Below are 18,829 nucleotides of genomic sequence, written 5' to 3' on the forward strand. Positions count from 1 at the left end.
AGGGTAGTATGAAGAGTGGTCGTGTAAATCCAATCTGCAGAAGGTATGGTAAGAATTATAAGGGTGAGTGTGTGGAGGGCAGTGATGCATGCTTTGGGTGTGGAAAGTCAGGCCAAAAGATAAGGAATTGACCATTGGGTATGTGGAAGGGTAGAAATGATCGTCATCGGGGTTAGGCTAATTTTTTAGCAGAACCAACTAGCTTTCCTAATTTGTAGGGTGCTACCTCCAGTGCAACTAGTGGTCAGCATTATAATTGACACTATTCCTTCTAGACCCGACAAGATTAGAAAAATTCACCTGATATGGTTACCATACATTACAGTCTTCCATTTTTATGTTTATGCATTGTTAGACCCTAGAGCTTCACTTTATTATGTGAATCCCTACGTAGCCGTAGACTTTGGCGTCAGTCCTAATATATTTGTAGAACCCTTCTTCATGTCTACTCCAATAGGTAGTTCCATTATAGCCAGACGGGTCTACAAAAATTACCCAGTCATAGTGTCCCAAAAAGCTTTCTCTGTAGATCTTGTAGAATTAGAGATGACTAATTTTGATGTCATTCATGGTATGGATTGGCTCCACTCTTGCTATACTTCAATTTACTATAGAAACAGAACCGTCTAGTTTGGGTTTCCAAATTAGCCATTCATAGAATGGAAGGATAGTACCATAGTGCCTAAAGGTCGATTTGTTTCTTACCTTAAGTTAAGAAAGATGATTTCCAAGGGTTGAATATATCATTTTTTCTAGGTCAAGGACTCAAGTTCCAAAATTTCGAGTATGGAGTCAGTTTTAGTAGTAAATGATTTTCCAAAAGTATTTCCTGGAGTTCCTCCTAAAACAGAAATCGATTTCAGAATAGATCTCCTTCCAGATACACAACCAATTTCAATTCCATCATACAAAATGGCTCCAGGTGAGCTTATGAAACTGAAAGAATAGTTGAAGAACCTCATTTATAAGGGTTTCATCAGTCCTAGTATTTTCCCGTAGGGTTCTCCAATCCTTTTTGTATGCAAGAAAGATAGCTCTCTTAGAGTGTGCCTCTACTACCACCAGTTGAACAAAGTCACAATCGAGAATAAGTATCCTCTCCCCAAGATTGATGACTTGTTTGATCAACTTAACGATCCCAATTATTTCTCTAATATAGACCTTAGATCTATCTACCATCAACCAAGAGTTAGAGAATGTGACATTTCAAAGACCGCCTTCAGAACTCAGTATGGTCACTTTGAATTTGTAGTTATGTCTTTTGGACTAACAAATGCTTCTATAGCTTTTATTGATTTGATGAAAAGGGTGTTCAAGAAGTACTTGGACATGTTTATCATTGTCATCATAGATGAAATCCTTGTCAACTCCTATAGTAAAAATGACCATGCAGACCACCTGAGAATTGTGTGCAGACATGTAATACACCGATTGTTCCTTGAGTATAAATCCATATTCTAAGTATATGGAAATTACTTCCAAAGTTAATGATGATATAACCATGTATATCATTGAATAAGCTTTCTATCGATACCAATTTCATCGAAATTTGACATCGGATGGGGGAGTTATGGCCGTTTTACTAAATAATATCGGAATCGCCCAAGCCTGATGGTGGACCTGATGGACCGCCAAGTCCTTGGTGGAACAAGTGTCCCGTCAATCAAAGGCAATGAGCCCTATTTTTGGTCATCGTATGACAGCCAAAGTGGTGGACTGTCAAAAAGTTGACGGACCGTCAAGGGGTCCGTTAGGTCGAGGCAGAATGTTTCATTTTTAGCCCCTGAGTGACGGACGATCTGATAGACCATCAGATTCCTGATGGACCGCCACTTCAACCATCACTCAGAGGAAGAACATCTCAATTTTTGCAATCGAGTGACAGACGACTTGGTGGACTGTCAGTCCCTCTGACGGCCCGTCAGGTCGACCATCACAGGCCCCGATCAGTGCATTTCAGCTTTTTTGTCAAAAGGGCATTTTTAGTATTTTCTGCCCATTTTGGTATTATAAATATATCCAAGTAGTAAAGGGAAGATCATTTTCTCTTATTTCTCTCCAATCTCTCTAAGAATTCCCTAGAAGCTAGGGTTTTCTTCCAAGATCGAAAAAAAAATCCAATCTTCTTCCAAGAAATTCAAGAATCTCCCATATATTTCTCCAAGTGGTTTAAGAATCAAGCTTTCCTAGTCAAAGGCATCAAGAATATTAGCCTAAAATTGCGAAAAAGAAGTTCCAATCAAGTCTCTTGTTCTCAAATTTATAATTCAAGGTATGTGGGGTTTGAACAAGAACACTTTTTTCATTCTTGTGCCCAAAGATTTAATTTCTACTATTGAAATCCATGATTTTACAAAGTACACCCAAATTACTTTATAAATGATTTATGATATTTGAGCAAATCAATATTGATACACATGACTATTTCATCATTTTATTCCTTAAATTAAGAACTTATACCATGAGTTGAATATTGTTATTATGAGTTGATGATTTTTGAATAATTTGAGATAAGAGTCATGATTTAAGCTTTTCTATGAGAAGTTTGATTATTGAATATATATATATATATATATATATATATATATATATATATATATATTAAGCTTGAAAGTTAAGAATGAGTCCATGATGTTTCCTTGAAGCTTTTGATATTTGCAAATGATTCGAAAGGAAAATGCACTTGATGTTGAGAAAGATTGTGTTGAGTTTAGTCGAGTTAGGAATCCACAAGATGTTTATGATTTATATATGAGATATATCTTTATGTTTGGTCTTATAATAGACCCATGAGTTGATATTGATTAAGGTGGATTTCCTAACGTATTCTGGGCTGAGTCTAGGAGGAGTATTTAGCACCAAGTGGGAAATGTGGTATTTTCCCGAAACTACGTACCACCGTAGCATTGATGTTGATAATTGTGGGCCAGAGGCCAAGTATGGGATTGTTATAATGAGATTGAGGTTGTACTCTCTGGCAAGAGTACAACACCCCTGCCAATATGGGGTTCTTTCCTTAGGAGGGCAAAACGTTGGACTCCATGTGGCTCAAATGGTGTAGTCATGTCGGTTATTAGAAACTCCTAAGTCCATAAGAGTTCAAGTTTCATGAGTTACCGAGACACTCTAAGTCATGATTTAAAGAGTTTAAGTTGAGTATAATGATTTATGAGATATATAGTGCTTGCATTACTAACGATGAGTTTCAAGGAATATATTTTAATTAATTCAAGCAAAGAAAGTCATTATCGTCAGCATGCATGATTTTTGTAATCATTTATGATATTATTTATAATGTTGCACTGCACCCCCACATACTCAGTACATTCTTTAAAGTACTAACCCCCATATATTTCTATATGCTACAGTGCCTTATAATGTAGGTACAAGTGATAGTGCAGATACCGCATTTAGTCAGTTTGCAGCTTCCAGTCAGCAGGTGATGAGTCCTTTTGATTCAAGGGCTTGAGTCAGTTATACAGTTTGAGGAGTACCGTATTTTCTTACTTTAGTCGTATTGAGATTGGGTAGTTGGGAGTCATGACCCATCTATATGAAGTTAGTACTAGTAGAGGCTCCATAGATAGTCAGTAGAAGTTGATATATTTAGTATCAGTTTCATCTGTAAAAGTAAAGTTGTAACCTTGTAACATTTATAATTGTATTGATGAAGTTCAGATAAGTTCTATGTTTTCGCTGATCTCATGTAGACTTGAGAATTTTATTTAGTTTCTTATGAGTTATGCCAGTAGAAGGATTAGCTTAGGCTCACTTACGCCCTTAAGAACCGTGTGACATCTCGGGACCCAATTTTGAGGCGTTACAAAACCCTTATGGATCACTCGTTATTCGCTAAGTTCAGCAAGTGCAAATTTTGGTTGAGAATAGTAGCTTTTCTTGGTCATATTATTTCTGGTGATGACATTAAGGTTGATCCTTAAAAGACCGCAGTGAGAAACTGGCCTAGACCAATTTCTCTATCAGACATCAGGAGTTTCTTGGGTTTAGCCGATTACTACAAATGTTTTTTTGAGTTATTTTCTTCTATTGCTTCTCCCATGTCTAGACCAACTCAAAAAAAAGTCAAGTTTCAGTGGACATATTCCTACAAGAAAAGTTTTTAAGAGTTGAAGAGTCAACCAACTTCTGCTCCAGTATTGACTGTACCAGAGGGTTCAAATTGGTTTGTAGTTTATTATGATGCTTCCAAAGTTAGTTTTGGTTGTGTGCTGATTCAATAAGGTAAAGTCATAGCTGATGCCTCTAGATAGCTTAAACCCCATAAGAGGAACTATCCGACTTATGATCTTGAGTTGGCTGACATTGTGTTTGCCTTAATGATTTGGAGACATTATCCTTGTGGGGTTCATATTGATGTGTTTATGAACCATAAGAGTTTACCATATGTGTTTATGTAGAAATACCTAAATCTTTATCAGGGAAGATGACTTGAATTGTTGAAAGACTATGATATGAGTGTGCTATATCACCCGGTTAAGGCTAATATGGTGGCTGATGCCCTTAAAAGATTGTTTATGGGAAGTGTTGCTCATATTTAGGAGGATAAGAAGGAGTTAGTCCATGAGGTTTATCAGCTTGCTAGATTAGGTATTTGTTGGTTGATATGGCCAAAGGTAGTATATGAGTTCAGAATGGTTTGGAGTCTTCTTTGGTCTTTGACGTAAAGGAAAAGCAAGGAAGGGATCCTATTTTTGGCTAAATTAAATAAGGCAATTCAGGGTCATAAAGTGTTTAACCCTTGGGAGTTGCACCACACAATGACGGACCAAGTCCCTCAAGATCAGTTATAAGCAATAGAACTGTAGTGCAATTATGAGATGTTGAGAAATTTAAAAGCAATACAGGAAGATTAAAGACACACGATTTTTACATGGAAACCCAGAATGGGAAAAACATGGCTTTCCCTCACAAGAACCTTCAAATCCACTATAATCAACCTCCTAATTACAGTAAGATTTCTGCTTACCTCAAGGCTCCTTTTGCTTATAGAAAATCTACTTCAAGATCATCTTGGTAACTCTACCAAGGACTCTCTCGACTGATTAACTCTAATCAGCAACAATGCTTTAATAACTTTTCCAAAGTAGGTCTCTCGACATAAGAAAACACTAATCTTATAGCATGATTAGTTCAGTTACAATTCAGCACTCAAGAACTATTAAAATTTAAGCAATCATATGGATAAGAACTTGAGATGTATTGAAATGGGTTTTCACTGCCTTACTTCACTCTTTAGAATTACAAAAAAAAATGATTGTTGAAAAGGAGTCTCTTTCCTTTTATAGTTGGGTAATTATTAGGGATTGAAAGGCCATTGGACCAGCTATCCAAGTCATTACAAAATAGCACAAAATAGCACCTTCATGTTGGTTACACAAGATGACAAAACTATGTAGAAGGCGTGTGCCAACTGTACTGTACCTTGCATGTCCAGGGACTTGGTCCCTCTTAGTTTAGTTTCTCATCATCAAAACTTCATATAGTAGAAGGTGAAGGTTTTCACCCAAGGGTGAAATGGTGTTCTTCGCTTTCAAGAGATATTATATTTATTGAATATAGATGGATTGAGGCAGCGAATATTAGTAGAAGCACATGGTTTGCGATATTCTATTCGCGTAGGAGCCACTAAGATGTACTATAATTTATGGGACGTCTATTGATGGAATGGTATGAATAAGGATATTATGAAATTTGTGGTTAAGTTCACCAATTATCAGTAGGTTAAGGTTGAGCACCAGAGACCTAGAGGTATACTTCAGGTTTTCAGCATCCCCACTTATAAGTGGGAGGTGGTGAATATGGACTCTGTCACAGGGTTAACTCATAAGCAGTGTCAGCATGATTTTATTTAGGTCATCGTGGATAAAATGACCAAGTCAGCTCATTTCTTGCCATTCCATACTTCTTATTCAGCTGAAGATTATGCTAGACTCTATCTTAGGGAGTTAGTGCAGTTGTATAGAGTTCCATTGCCTATTATATTAGATAGAGGTACTCAATTTACCTCTCATTTTTGGAAGACTTTCTAGAAGGGTCTTGTTACCCAAGTTTATCTCAGTACGAATTTTCATCCCCAGATAGATGGTCTGGCAGAAAGAACCATTCAGACCATAAAGGATATATTGAGAGCTTATGCTAGTGATTTCAAGGGCAGTTGAGATGATCACTTACCTTTGATTGAATTTGCCTACAACAATAGCTAACACTCTAATATTTGGATGGCTCCATTTTAGGCTCTCTATGGTAGGAGGTGTAGATCTCCTATTGGTTAGTTTTAAGTAGGTGAGGCTACTTTGATAGTTCCAGATTCAGTGTATGGGGCGATAGAAAAGGTTTAGTTGCTTTGAGAAAGGCTAAAGACAACCCAAAGTCGTCATAAATCCTATACATATATGAGGAGAAGGTAACTTAAATTTGATTTTGGTGATTTTGTGTATCAAAAAATTTCGCCCATGAAAGGGGTAAAGAGGTTTGGTAAGAAAGGGAAGCTCAGTCCCTGCTATATTGGCCCATATAAGATTTTGAGCCATTTTAGGAAGGTAGCTTATGATCTAGAGTTGCCTGGAAATTTAGCACCAATGCATCCCATGTTTCATGTCTCCCTGCTTGAGAAATACATTGGTGACCCAACTTTAATCGCGGCCTTAGAGAATGTGGGTGTAGAAGATATCCTCTCCTATAAGAAAGTCCCAGTTAAAATCCTTGACTCTAAGATCTGTAGGTTGAGGAATAAGGAGGTTGCCTTGGCTAAGGTTCTATGAAGAAATCAGTCCGTTGATGAGCTATGTGGGAAACGGAAGTTGATATATGAACTAAGTATCCTTATCTGTTCTCTACAAATTCAGATTCAGCTTTAGGTAATGATTTTCTCACATAATCCTCTCCTTCTCCATCTCATCTATTTAGCCATCCTCATGTCATAGTATTCATTTATGAGTTCAATTCAGTTCATGCATCACATTTTAGATATTTAATCATGAATCAACTCATAAGAATTTAGTGAATGATCTCAGTCTTCCTAGTACTCCAGCTCATCTAGTTTCATTTTAGGACAAATGATCCTAAGGGGGAGATATTGTAATACCCCAAGTTTCTATATCTTACACCTCCTAAAAGATAGGTCTCCAAGTTAGCTTTCAATGCATCAAGCATCATCTTAATCTGATGTGGTGGCAAAAAGTTGTGAAAAGTATCCCATAAGGGTCGCATACACTGCCATGACTACAACTGAGGAAATAATTCATAACCACTCGTGATAAGTTGTCATGAGTAAGTCGTAGTCATTCCAGTAAAGACCCAATATTTGATCCCAGCGCCTACGACTCCTCCATAAGACTCGTATTAAGTGGCTACGAGTCTTATGGAATGATTCATAGTCACAGCAATATGATACCCAAGATCCCCTTTAGTGGTTACAAGTCTGGCATGTGACTCGAAATAAGACGTTACGAGTCGTATAGTGGACTCGTAGCCTAACCAGTAAAGATTCCATGAGTCAATCTTCAGACTACGACTACACCTATGACTCATGGTGAATCATGATGAGTCACATGGGCGAAGTCGTAGTTAGACCAGAAAGGGACCTCAGACCCTAGGTTCCAGGTTATGAATCAAAATACGACTCGTAGTTAGTCCCAAGTCATAGGGTGAGCGGTAATGTTTAGGAACACGTTTTCCTGGATGTTATTCCAAGGACTTTTATATCTTTTTCCGCTCCCTTAAATTCCAAACCCATGTCGTTTTGGCTTCCTAAGGGGTGGTATAAAATGACCCAAAAGCCCCAAATTCATCAATTAAACGTATTCCACCCAAAAGATATCAAAGAGGAAATTTTCCCATCTTCCTCAAGCAGACTAGGGTTTCTCAAGAGTAGGATCAATTCCAAGAAATTTCCTAAGGATCTCACTACCAGGTATGTGGGATATTTATCAATGGGTCCCTTCCTCCTAGTGAGTATGAAGAACTTCCTATCTCCTCAAGTATAAACCCTTTTTCCATAAATTGGTTAAATTTCATGAAGACTATGATTTTATAAATTTTTCCTCAATTTCTTTGATTCTAAACCATGAAAATACATTCCCACATAATAATGGTGTTTCCATATGTTTGATAATGCAAATGTCTACTCCATGCATTATTATTGAATTAATGAGTGTGAAATATGATTTTCCTCTACCATGGATTGTTAAATTATGCTTTAGATAGTGCTGGTGGACTATAAACACTCGGTACCTAGGAAAATCATGCATGTTACAGTTTTTAAGTTAAAAGTCATTCAAATTTATGCTTATGTCATTACTTTAAGAGTATTTTTCATAATGAGCACTATCATCATCAAATCATATTAAACGAATAATAATACCAATGTAATTCAGTTGGGAGTAACACTTAGCACCGAGTGAACTCAAGGATGGAGGCTCCCCATCAGGTAGGCATAACTAGCTAGTAGCAGTCCCTAAGTTCCAGACCTACAACACTACCATAAATTATGAGAGGTCTCCCATCAGTAGAGACATGAAACCCTTGTCCTTTAGTACATCAGATTAGTGGATCCATGCCAGCCAGTGTTGGTACCCCTAGTAAGGTACCAACACTCTTCTAATTGGGGATACAGTTGGGCCCCAATTTACTCAAATTGGGGAATGTCGGTTGTAGATATCTCCCACAGTCTCAATTTAGTATTTAGGATATACCAATTTAGGTTTGTTTAACTAAGTGTTTAGTTTATTAATTATTCAGTTACTCAACTATTACAGATTATTTTTAGCACACATTTATGCTTGGTCTTGCATTCGTTTTACATGTTCATGTATTGATGCTCAATACTTATATGTATTTTAGTTGTCCCTATCTCACATACCAATATATTCAAAGTACTGATCGCATACTCTCTTTTGTGCTATGTTGTCTTTTAACACAGGTTCCGAAGCCCAGTTTCCCGATCATACTTAGATAGTCCGTGTGCCATATGGCTGCAGCTTTTGGTGAGTTCTCATTAGTCGAGGACTAGTTATACTATTTATCCTACTCTCTAGTATTTTTATTCATGTTTATTTCAGTAGTCAGAGTTAGTTATAGACCTGACCCAACAACTGGTCATGTTTAGAGTCTTTCAGATAGTTTGGTAGTTAGCTATGTTTTCGGTACAAAGTTTCAGACTCTGTTTTTACATTCAGTTGTTTATTTAAATGATTCCACATTGTATTTTGTTATTTATTTTCAGTACCTTACAGCTTATGCCAGTTCATAGGTTATCTTAGGGTCACTGGTGGCCTTAATCACCGGGGTACGAATAGGGGCTAGTCTTGGGTCATGACAATCAACTCGAATGCCTTCACTAGAAATAATATGATTAAGGAATTCTACTGATTTCAACCAGAATTCCCACTTTCTAAACTTAGCAAATAAATGGTGATCTTTAAGAGTCGGCAAGACACTCCTCAAGTGATCTACATACTCACTCTCACTTTGTGAATAAACAAGTACGTTATCTATGAAGACTATAACGAACATGTCCAAATACTGCTTGAACACCCTGTTCATCAAGTCCATAAAATCTACAGGAACATTTGTTATTACAAAATATATGACTATAAATTCAAAATCGAACATATCGAGTCTTGAAGGATGTTTTTGAAATGTCACAGTTTCTGACTCTGAGCTAATGATAGCTGGATCTGAAGTCTATCTTAGAGAAAAAAAAATTGCACCCTAAAGTTGGTCGAACAATTCATCAATCCTAGGATGAGATACTTATTCTTGATTGTGACTTTGTTCATACTGATGGTAGTCAATGTACATTCTGAGAGAACCATCTTTATTGCACACGAATAGAACTGGAGCACCCTATGGAAGACGCTCAGCCTAATAAAACCCTTGTCTAAGAGATCTTTTAATTGCTCTTTCAACTCTTTAAGCTCAATTGGATCTATTCTATAAGGTGGAACTAAGATAGGCTGGGTATTTGGAAAGAGACCTATCCAAAATTCAATTTCTTACTCAGTAGGAACACAAGGCAGATCTTTAGGAAATAATTCTAGAAATTCATTCACCACTGGAATTGACTCAAGAATCGAGATTTTGGAACTTGAGTTTTTGACTCAGACAAAATGGTTGATTCACCCTTTGAAGATCATCTTTTTTTTCCTTAATGAAAGACACAAACCGACCTATGGGCACTAAGGTAGTACTCCTCCATTCTATTGGAAAATTTTCCTAGTTTCCAACAACACCTTGGGATTCATTTAGAATCCGATTTACACAAATAAACTACATAACCCCACTAAATTCAATATTTCAGACACGATGGAAAAGTCAGGTTTTTCATCCAAAGTAATTTTGACCAAATGTGGGTCCCACACCCATATTTCTAATTTTCCAACTTTCTGACCAACATATCAAAATGAGCTCGGGTATATTGGGACCCAAACCAAAGGTCTACCTAGCCTAAAATTGGTATTCTGGAGTTGTTAGCACAAACCAAATTTGAATTTGAGATTTTTTTACCAATGTTTTTGCTCGGTGGCCATTTGGAACTAGTGAAGACTTCTAAACAAGGAATTAGCTCTAAAAATCCAAATGAATTGCCCAATAGCCGAATAGTAAGTCCCAGTAAATTATAAATGACTTGGCACTGCTATAGAGATGCTCCAACAGCAAAAATAAATGTAATTATGAAAAATAACTGGAAGGGTCATTAAAATATCCTTTACTAAAAGGACTTTTATCTCCGAAAGTCCATGGATAAAAAGAATCTCAAAAGATCGAAGGGATGAGGTATTGGGCCCTCCGGCTTCAAGCATGACTTCCCAGATGACTTCCATGATGAGAGTAAACTTCCAAAGGATTTCGCCACAGGCATCCCTTTTTCAACCAACATTTTCACTTCACTTGCAAATAACCAAACGTCAACTTCAGCTACTAACTGGCCTCCAACTTAACCAAAAGTTTGATGCCTGCAAATTTGAACCACAATATACTAATACTATCTTGATACCCGTACAAATAAACAAAGGTCCATCTGAGCCAAAACCAACCCAAGACATGAGTCATACCACCGACTCCAACTCCAAAATAAAACCTTCTTTCACCAATCCATACTTGCTAGCTACTCCGAACTAGGAGGAAAATCACTTATGTCATATTCGTGCAATAAAATCACCTATATCCTGTCTGTGTAATCTTATCATCGAGAACTCAAAGAATTGAAATTGATCCACTAAAACTCCATAAGACAAACATGAGAATAAGCCCTTAAGGCATTATCGAGGCACACAAATAGAGATAATCGAGGTATACAATCTAAGCCAATGCAACAACTAGTCCGGATGGCAATCAACCTAAAGTCCAAATGATCAAGGCATAACTACTCATTACTGAAAGTTCCGCTACAGGATGTCCCATCAATCGAGAATGAAACCATACTGAATCAAACTCAAGCGTACTTCTCCCATTAAGCATATCATTGAAAATTCTCAAAGTAGACTGAAGACTCGAGGTTAAAGCTGAAAGAACCAATACTGTGTTAATGGGCTATCATCTGAACACTTATCAACAATAATACAACCAAAGTTGAGAAGGCCGAATACGTAATCATAGAGTAGGCTCAACCAGCCTATAAAGAAAATCTGAATGGGAATAAATCTTCAAAGGCTACACTCAAGCTCTAAAACTCCAAGAAGAAATCTCAACATTAAAGTTGAACTACTCGATCTCAACTACCCAAATCAAACCTAAAAATGGGTAGGCATTAATACTACAAATCTATCATAACTTCCAAATCGCTATCCTAAGGCGTTAATTTGGAAATTGAGCCAACAAATCCAATCTAAGGTCAAATGCTCATAAACACCATACTGTCTATATCAGACATATCTGTACCATATCATGCCAAGACAAAATAGAAACATAGATGAAGAAAAAAATAGCAATAGAGGATAAATCACCAGCTGAAAACACAGGAAATCGACTCCATATCCAATGGAAGTCATGGACTATCAAAGCATACTCAAGAATTCATGAGGGCCACAAACCATACCACTAATGGTAAGACTTCAGCAACACAGATAAATACAACTCAAGCTAGAAACTAACCAATCCAATACCATATCTCGGCAAAGAATAACCATAGGCACATATCATCGAGGAGAAGCACTCTCCAAGCCTCATTAGGCCAAACAAACTCTGAAATAGGGATTTCCTGAATCCACCAAGTTGGTCAGTTATTACTCGGTCCATCTAGAATCACACCATCAAAGAAGAAAAATTCCAATCTCAAAACCAAGGTCAATATTAATACCACCATAAGAAACTCAAGTAAAAGAATTTTCAGTTGCAAACTTAAGTAGTGATCATAGGAAAGGCCACCTACCTCTATCTCCCTAACTCCATGAAAGAAAAGAATCACATCATGATAAAAACAGACCATCCAATATACACACCAGTATTAAGGGCAAACCATCACAAGGACATAAACATAACCAAGATAAGAGATGAATCCAAGGCATCTCGATATCAAAATCCAAACCAGTTTTGAGCGATGAAATAGCCACAACTGAAAAATGGACCCCTAATTGGTCAATCTCACAAATGGGCTGTATAGAAAGGGATAGACAAAGCAAAGACCTTTGTACAGAAAAGGCAAGTCTAAGAATCTCCAACTCAAGATTGAACAATATAGCTGAATTGCAAACTTTAGAGCCATAAAGATTCAACAAAGGTCAACATACCTTTAATATCACGATACATTCCTGAAACAATCTAACATAGCTAACTAAGAGGGAAAATAATCAACCTCGCCTCACTACAGGAAAGAATAATTATATCAGGCTATATTTACTCAAACCACCGAATAAGAATTACAAGGAAATGAAATTCTAACTAGATAACAATTTTCTATACAGCTACCCAGCGAGGATCAATTACATCAAGTAATAATATCAAATAATATCAATAACCTCAAGCAGCGATGGAAATAGTAACAAAAATATCAACATCAATATAATGAATAGGTGGTACCAAAATGAACATCAACATAATGTACCACTCAAGGGAAATAATAAGGCCAATGTGCCAACATAAATGGGACTCGAACCCAAAAGCTATACTCGTAGGGAGCAAATATCAATACAGATCTACCCCATCTACTACTAAAATAAATAAGCCATGGAGGTTAGTAATATAATTAGCAATTCAATAACAAGGAATAAAATAATCAATAAGAACTTATCAAGGCATATAATCATCAATGGGTATAAGACCCCAATGCATACAACAAAAAAGTAAATGTAGGGAAAAAAAGCACACCTATCATGGTAAAATACGCAATCACATGCTTGGCTAGAATAGGGAGAATAAATATGAATGGATCAAAACTTGGACCAATCAACTAAATCATCAACTGAGGAGCCAAGCACACTATCTCTAACTGAACATGCCACAATATCAAAAGGCTGATCTAAATAAGCTAAAATGACCAGAAATCCCATGTTAGGGACACTCTTTAGACTAGTTGTTGATCTCTCTATAGTTGTAGCAAACTTCTAAAGAACCAACATGGTGAGAATACAAATGAGCCTAAATGGATGGCCAACGAACATTGAGAGCACTTTCTACTACCAATTCTCATTCTTTCTATAATCATAGTCTATCTCAAGCACTCTAGACTGGCAGGGAAAACATACTAGCTCTATCTGATAAACTAACTCATATCTGGGGCACTCTCTGCACTAGTATCCCATCACAACACATCTAAAATAAGATCCTGGAGTACTTACAGATACTACCCCTTATAATCCAGAATGATCGCCATGGCCTGAAGACCTATACCAGAAACTCCACAAGGTCTGATGGGGACTCTGCCCGCTATGATCATCATGACTAATATAAGAACTACTCATAGTCTAAAATACTACATGCATAGAGATGATATACTACAAGTAAAGTTGACCTTCATCAGAAGGATCCTCTCTACCGGATGAAATACCAATAGAACAATACCAAGGTTTAGGCCTCTTTCCACCACTTCCATAACTCTCAATACATGTTTTCTCCATGGATTTCGCATTATCAAAAACCTAAAAGAAGAAAAGCCCAGCTGTTACCAGGTGCTCCGATACCAATTTGAGTGGCACTGCTAATCCTTCAATAGATCTATGCACCATGTCCTTCTCAAATAGATATAATATAAGAAAATGCCAGGCCCACTTGAGAAATCCAATATTGTACTCAAAAACCTTATACAAAACCCTAATAAATACCAATCGACTCAACTTTGGCCTATGAATAGCATGATGAACCGACTGTCACCTATGGTTGAGAGGATCTGCAACATCACTCGAATTTTAGATACTGAACATCAAAGGAATGAAGTAGTCATAGGATCAACTAGAGACTAAGTCGGTCCCAAATCCTTTTGGATGATACTAAAGATCTTCTACATCCATCTTTGACTCTCTAGTCTGATGCTGCATTAATATTCTGGAAACACGTATCGAGCTCTTATCCACATCTATCGACCATCTTACATTGCCTTTTTAGTAATAAAATAGAGTCAAAAATGTGTTTACGGTTCATAGAAATGCAGACGCATGACAAGGAGTCAAGAAATGAATTTCCTAAGAATGTCCCTGTAGCCTCTCAATGATAGGTTACAAACATCTCTACACTTATCGATGAGACTCTACTAACTACTTAACTCTTGTACTAATACACTGAAGAAGCCTAGTCTCTATACTAATTTGTCATAACCTAACTTCTCAAGTCATGATGGCGCTTACTATAACCCACCAGTGGGCCAGCCAAATCCGTAGTCCAAAATGGCTAGTAACGGACTACACAAATATATATAGACAATAATGCGAAAAAAGATAAAATAAGAAAATAAATACATAATAAAGTCCCAAAACCTTGTGGTATCAATACAAGATCATCTAATATAATTAGAGCACAAAAGTGAAATACCAACAGAGTTACAATAAGACAACTTATCATCGAATATAATTTAGAGACTAGTTTAATACATAAAAGAGAGGTAAGTAATACGCTAAACATCAGGAGCTCACTTTAAGTCTCCGAACCATGGCTGCTCCACACGATGCACACATCAATGATGATGGCCCGTACTATGATCTAAGGCTGCAGAAGTGTAGTATGAGTACCTAATAAATGGTACTCAGTAGGCAACTGCCAATTGAGCTCCAAAGATAAAGCAGATATACATAGCATATAAATAGAACGGAAAACTACACCCAAGAGTCCAGTTAATCATATAAAAAAGCCAAAGAGATAATAAGAATAATTTATCATATTCATGTCCAAGAGACTAACATAATAAGTCTAAGAAAGTATCAAGGATGAACTATCCTATTCTAGACATACTCAGAAATCTCAACATTATATCATATATCCATGTCCAATATAAGAATAAAAGGCAAAAGAAGAATATATAGCAATATACAAGGCCAAGAAATGATTGTACAATCTGAACAAATGAAGGAAAGGATATAAAGTAGTATCATGGCTATATATAGCTAGATATACTTATATATATTGTCACGACCCAAACCAGGGCCTTGCCGTGATAGATATCCCAAGTCCCACATAGATCGGCGATCACCCCCTTTATCTATCCTAACCAGCATAACAACTACAAGTATCAGATGAATTGTGAACATATAACAAGATAGCATAGAATAAAACTAATAACAATTCATGATAAGTCTATACCAAGCACCAGCAACCAAAACACTTTCTGTCGCCAAACAACCAACCAAACCACCCAAGTCCACAGTAGTCTAACAAAGCCTCTCAAAATTAATCATCAATGAATATCGGGACGTGCCCCCAATAGTAGCCAAAATAAAATCTAAACAAGGTCTGAGACATAGAAAATAAGGACCATAAAATGAAGCCTTCTGAAGTATGGAAGCTCACAACTTTAATGTCAACTTATGAACTATCTCGAGCACCTAATCATTATGCAAAAAAAAAAGTAAATGAATTTTGGGTGCCTTCATCACATGGGGACAGAATGCCCAAAGACGATTAGCGGTTGGAGCGCTAGCATGTAACTCAGGGATAGAGTAATAAAATAATGCCATGATAATAGTTCAAAACCAATACATCATTCAGTGCATTGTAGCACATGAAATACATATATGTATATAATATCACATGTTGGGGTAGGAAACAAGGCTTAGCATGAACTTTCAAAACCTTAACATGGGTTGTGTCGCATAACCGCCATATAATAAGGCACCCACGGGCTACATGGGCCTAGCTCTCCCCTAGCTGAAAAGGCCCCAATGCGTGTAGCCGCATGAACAAGAGAATATCCATATTCGTATATGCCTTTATGACGGACTATAACCTTTCAGCATAGTGAAGGTGACTTAAGTACCCATGTATACAATACGGGGGACTCGAACCTCCCATTCATATATTAATTCAGGGGACTCAAACCTTTCGATCAGATAGACACCCGCACCAGCTAGCGCAGTTTCCAGTATCAAGCCTTCAAACTCAACTTTTATAGCCCGACTACACATCCCACTTTAAAGCCCAATTAAAACATTCATTACACATACACAACTATTAATCCAATTACTCACCAAAGGCATCCCATTGGTATGATCATACCAACCCCACTTGTAAGCGTACAACATGCCATAACAATAGTTAATTATCTTGGGACTCGAACCCATTACCTATCAAAGATGTCAATTCAATTCATCCTTTAGGGACTTAAACCATTTAGTGTTTCAAATAAACTTATGGCTAACAAGTCCTCCATAAAACCATTTAACAATCATTAACGTTCGTACGTCAGTGCCTTAATTCAAAACACAATTCAACATATGACAAGATCATACTCATTGACATTTCACAAACAAGTTGAGAGCATACCATTATCAATGCAAAAAAACAACAAATTAAGGGTTAAACATGACCCATTTATTAAACCACAATTTCCATGCACCCACATGTACAAAACAATTATCAAAACATATATAGTCATAATTTAAACTATGATAAAACAATACTCAAAATTATATATTCAAACCCTAAACCATGGTCTTCAAAGCCACCATTCATAACTTATGAACAATTCTTAAAACATATGACTTTAGTAAACTAATAATGAGGGAAGAGTCACATGCCTAAGTTACGTAGATTCACTAAGAGAATTGATCTTTAAGCCCTTAAATGACCAATTTAAGGAAAGCCTAGACCAATCTTTCTTGAGAAGTTTTAGAGATAGTTTAGAGAGTGTTTGATCTTGTAAAGTGTGTAATGAATGACCAAAAAATGTTATAAAATATGTGGTCTTAAGGGTTTGGGGTAGGAAATTACCAGAATACCCTTAGCTTAAAAGCTATAAAAAGCCCGCAGGTCGCTATGAGTCGAGCCATTAAGTCATCAAAATAACATACGACTCTTACCATTGAGTCATCACCAAGAAAGAAAATTAGACACTACACACTTCCAACTTACAACTCTCTTGCCTCAGTCATCACCAGACCGTATGACTAGTATAGTATAGTCGTGACTAATACAGAACACCAAGGGCTTAGACACTGGACAACATATGAATGGACCCTAATTGCTCGTCACATGATCATATGACTCGTGAGGAGTCTCTCGTAACCAAGATAGAACTTGGCCAATAACACACTAGTTTGGTTATGACTTGGGTCCTTAGACACGTAACCACACCATATGACTCATATAGTGAGTCATCAATAGGACAGTGAACTCAAGGATCGAGGAAGTTTCAAGGGCCAAAACCTAGGTCATTTCAGTCTCCCACACTTAGGATCATTCATCCTTGAATAATGGGATAGGGCATTGACTAGCATGATTAAACTCCAAACATCTCTACTCTTACCTTTAACTATGTTAGAAAACAATAATGTTAAGAATACACGCATACCTCAAGCACGATATTTTGAAACAGGGAATAGGAATGGATACTTGGACTTCATGTCCTCTTTGACTTCCCAAGTAGCTTCTTCAAACTTTTGGGTCCACCATAGAACCTTTACCAAAGACATTTCTTTCATCCACAACCGACAAACTTGCCAATCCAAGATCCTCACCGGGACCTCTTCATAGGAATAGGAATCTAAAATACCGGTGTTCTCTAAGGTAAAAACCAATGAATTACCCATGAATTTTTGCAACATGGACAGATAGAATACCAAATGAACGGAACACATGCTAGAGGACAAATCCAACTCATATATACCATTACCAACCCTTCTCAAAACCAAGTATGGCCAACAAACTAGGGACTGAGCTTTCCCTTCTTCCCAAACCGCTTTACTCCTGATCGGAAGGGACACCAGGTAGATCATCAGGGAAGACTTTAGGAAACTCATTTACCATAAAAAAAAATATAAAGAAAGACCCTCCAAGTTAGAGTCTTTAACTCGGACCAAATAATAGAGACAACCTTTAGACATTAACCCTCGACTCTAATATACAATATAAACCTCCCCTTATGCACTTACTTCCCTTCTGTTCAATAATTGGCTCATTATGGAATTTAAACATGACCTTATGGGTCTAACAGTCTAAAAAGGCATAGCATGAGTGCAACTAGTCCATTCCAAAAATGACATCAATGTCAACCATGTCTTACTCTATCAAATCTACCAGAGTATTTTTATTACCAACAGATACCACATAGCCCCTATAGACTCTTCTGACAACCACATAGTCTCCCACCAGAGTAGAAATAGAAAAAGGGTCCGAAAAACACTAAGGACCGAAACCAAAATGCACAGTCGCAAATAGGGTCACATAA

Source organism: Capsicum annuum, chromosome 4 (assembly GCF_002878395.1).
Source record: "Capsicum annuum cultivar UCD-10X-F1 chromosome 4, UCD10Xv1.1, whole genome shotgun sequence".
NCBI lineage: Eukaryota > Viridiplantae > Streptophyta > Magnoliopsida > Solanales > Solanaceae > Capsicum > Capsicum annuum.